General features: G+C 39.2%; 1 protein-coding gene across 1 annotated transcript in view; it reads right to left on the reverse strand.

The window, feature by feature from the left end:
* LOC118380989 (prospero homeobox protein 1-like) overlaps positions 1-3,215 on the reverse strand; it is a 62,566-nt gene extending 59,351 nt beyond the window's left edge. Inside the window, exon 1 of the mRNA XM_052485655.1 lies at positions 2,301-3,215. The gene's annotated coding sequence lies outside the window, so the exon portion shown is untranslated. The remainder of the gene's footprint in view (positions 1-2,300) is intronic.
* Between the last annotated feature and the right edge of the window lie 916 nt (positions 3,216-4,131).

Raw genomic sequence — 4,131 nt, forward strand, 5'->3', positions numbered from 1 at the left:
CAGTTGTCGCTTTGGCACGGAGAAATCATTTCTGGACTATTTTTCAGTGCCATCAATACATTTATTAAAATGTCGATGTAAAATATTTGACAAAAATGTGATGATAGAAATGTATTTTAATACATTATTTTCATGTTTTTATTTTTTTTTAATCATAAATAGAAATGTCCTTCAGCCAGCATAATATTTACTCAACAAACTTAATTTTGTGACATTAAAATAGTCCAAACACTATATATATAGTAGATTAACAGCATTGGACAAGAATGTGCATAATATGAGAACAAAATCAGCTTAATAGCTAAATTCCCTGTAAAAACACTTATTTAATTTATGTCTAACTTATAATTGTTTTTAAAATGTACATTATGTCAATTTATATTTACTTGGTTGAAATCCAATTCACGGATAATAGACTAGGAACACAACACACATCTGAAACTGAAGGTTTTTTGTGTGTGTGTGGGGGGGGGGGGATTCTACTGATATGGAACTAAGACTCGGACTAGTGTGACCAAATGGAAATGAGAACCCAGACAAAACGGAGAGGTTTATACAGTTGGACTTTAAGAGAAGAAGAAAAACGGAGAGGTTTATACAGTTGGACTTTAAGAGAAGAAGAAAAACGGAGAGGTTTATACAGTTGGACTTTAAGAGAAGAAGAAAAACGGAGTTCGATTTTCACTTGTTCAACTGATTTGAATGTGTCCTAAATAAACATTTAGTCCTGATCATCAAACAACCTCCTGATGATTTTAGTTCCGTGTCAATAAAAAATAAAAAATAAAATTAAACACCCCGAATAACCCAATTGTGGGACTAAATCCTGTAACTATAACTATAAGGATAACTAGGCTAATCCATACACAATCTAAATCAACCAAATTATTCTCTCTGTACCACCGGAGATGTGTGATGCGGATACTATATCTGTATCGTGTGATTGGTCGAACACGATATTAGGACCACTTTGACTAACGCCAGGAGCCTTTGTCCGATGCACCTGCCATCGACTCGACTGCCAAAGCGCCTGAGGCAAAGAGAAGGAAACATTTCCTCTAAAAATTCTTGTCAGAAAAGCAACAGAAAATTGTCGATACAGTCTATAGGCTAAACACTGACCGCCCCCGTAGCTAAACAAAGCAATTGTCACTGGGCACAGATCTTAATTCAACGTCTATTCCACATTGGTTTTAATAAAACTGAAATGAAACTACATGGAAACCACGTTGATTCAACCAGTGTGCGCCCAGTGGATTGAGTCTCAGAGACAATTTCTCTGTCGCGAACTGTCACACTGGTTTACCTATTATGGTTGACCACTTTGCTGTCAAAAATAACATTTCAATAGTGGCCTACAATAGTTTAAAATGTAAAACGCCCAAGAAATAGGCAACAACTTGGCAGAATTTGACACCATCAAACAGAGAGACACGAGCACAACACACATATGAATGTAGCAACAGTAGCCAACAGCTGTTATCACAGACAGGAAAGGAGAAGTGATTTTACAACATACATAGGCCAATGGACGCGATAAATAAGATCATTACAATTGTAACACAACCTCGCATCACACACAGAGAATTATTGTACAGTAGCAACAATGGTCAGCTAGTCTAGCAGTGCTGCTGTAAAACTGCGGAGATAAACAGGAATTATATAGATAGCTGGTGAAAAGGGGGAAGTGAAGCGCGCAAATCCATGCAACTAAACAAACAAATCCGTTATCCTCGGAAATAAGACTAAATAACAGAGAATGGATCGGGAGAACATCATGTGAATAAGACAAAAAAAAAGAATAACTTTTCTATTAAAGAGGAAGTAAAACATGTATATGTTTCTCTCTCTCTCTCTCCAAGCTCAAAAAACAACCCGTCTCTAATCGGAACGTAACTCGCGTAAAGTTTAACAAAGTAGGAGAGGTTATAGAACACTTTAAAACGGATAAATTGATACTTACAATTTGTTTCTAAAATTGAACCGTAAGCTATATCCTAACAGGAAAAAAGGGAGGAGCAGTTGACACAAACGGCGTTAGAGCTCTTTCTCTGTCTGATGTGCTACAGATGAAGCAACAACACACCGGCCATAACCTAACCGCAGACAGGGGAAAGTCATCTCACTATACCGCTTCGCGCACACACACACACACACACACACACACACACACACACACACACACACACACACACACACACACACACACACACACACACACACACACACACACACACACACACACGCACGCACCACGCACGCACTCACGCGCATGTGAGTGTGCATGAAAGGTTACTTACTCCGTAACGTCAGATGTGAAAATTGAGCTTCTTAGCAAATAGTCATATACAGAAAACAGAGTCGGTCGTTCACAGGTATGATAAATATTGTAATTTCTCTGGACAGCAAAGAGAGTGAGAGAGAAAGAGAGAGAGAGAGAGAGAGAGAGAGAGAGAGAGAGAGAGAGAGAGAGAGAGAGAGAGAGAGAGAGAGAGAGAGAGAGAGAGTGAGATGTAGCTCTTTTGCGCCACTCTCCTTCAGAGCAGGGAAATGTTAGTTGGTTGTTTCTCTCACCACGGTCGGACTGCTAGTCTCATGCTGAAGCGGCTCGCGGAGCAACAAGAATCACTTAAAGACGCCGGGAGGCTAAAGGATGCGCGAAGACACGGGCTGCGTCATCAGCAGGAGTGATGCAAAGTCCTCACCTGACCAATAAGAAACGTCCGCCGGATTTGAGAAGGAACACAAAACGCCTTTGACTTCACACCGGAGAACATGGAGAGGAGACCGGTTCAGCGAATAAACCCAGTGCCTCATGCTATAGAGAGACAGGGGGGAAATGTGTAAGGAGATACGCATTTTTATAAATCTATTTGATTTAGGGTACCTCTTATTGTTAAGTATAGAATAATGGTTGGTCAACACATTGGATGTAATCTGAAACGTCAACAATTTTTGTCGTTTGATATGATACCCTATTTTAACTATAGGCCAATGTAATTACAACTGTGTCACTTTTCTTAATTTTGTCCTCGCGTGTCGGTCACAATGAGTGAAAACAGTTTAGTTTATATGCGCAATAAGACCGTTTATTTAGGCTATATGAGACGGTTTGTCCTGATTCGACCCAGGGGACCTCTTGTCCCTTTAGAGAAAGGTAAAACAGAATAGAGTCGTTATCAGTTTCCTTGCCACTGCAAAGCACTTTGCGACACTTTTTTGTGTGTGTGTGAAAATGACTAAATAAAGTGTTATCGAATTGATTTTAATAGCGAACATCGTCGTTTGTCTCTCCGTGTCTCCATTTGGCCGCGCGCACCACGGCTCCGACAAGAAGGACAGAAAACTATTTAGTTTAGTTTGTGTCACATGTACATTATAAAGGCTGCATGGTTTAGAAGTTGTTTATAAAAATACAAAACGGAGTTGACATAGGAAAACCCAGGACATATGAGTCCCACAATGGTATATATCCCACAATATCCCATATCCCACAATGGATAGGAAAATAATTTGCTCAAAATCTTGAAATTTGACTGCGTAAAGTTAGCCAATGTTTTTAAACCAGCACGCCCGATTTTAAGGTTCGGTGTTTGGTGTTTCATTCCTCGGTAGGTCACTCAATACCAAGTAATACAACCTCTGTTAACCTTTTACCTCATTTACAAACTCTGAATAATTGTTTTCCTTTGATGAAATATAAATTCATGTCTCTCTGAGGGGCCATAGAGATGGATGGAGAGTGTTAAGTGAATAAACGGACAACTGTCGAGAAAATGGGTAAATATTATGGAGTAGCATATAAGCTATTTATCATCTTCTACATTGCATGTAGTCTTTAATAAGCACGGTTACATTCACACAACAAAGCGATAATTGTGGATAGTCAGATGTATATAATAACTTGTTTAATTAAAACGTTTACATGCTGTTTACATGGACACATCTGAAATCAGGCTACTGGTGGGACTTTTGATTCATGCAGAAAATCGCCAATCAAAATAAACCATCTACCACAGTGATCATGCTATTTTGGTGAAACCTTTTAATTTTTTTGTGACTCGAGTTCGGACATTCAGTTTTTCCGAAACTCACTTCACAAAAGATGCCGCTGCGGGTGCTGTCACGCGC

Source organism: Oncorhynchus keta, chromosome 29 (genome assembly GCF_023373465.1).
Source record: "Oncorhynchus keta strain PuntledgeMale-10-30-2019 chromosome 29, Oket_V2, whole genome shotgun sequence".
NCBI classification, from domain to species: domain Eukaryota; kingdom Metazoa; phylum Chordata; class Actinopteri; order Salmoniformes; family Salmonidae; genus Oncorhynchus; species Oncorhynchus keta.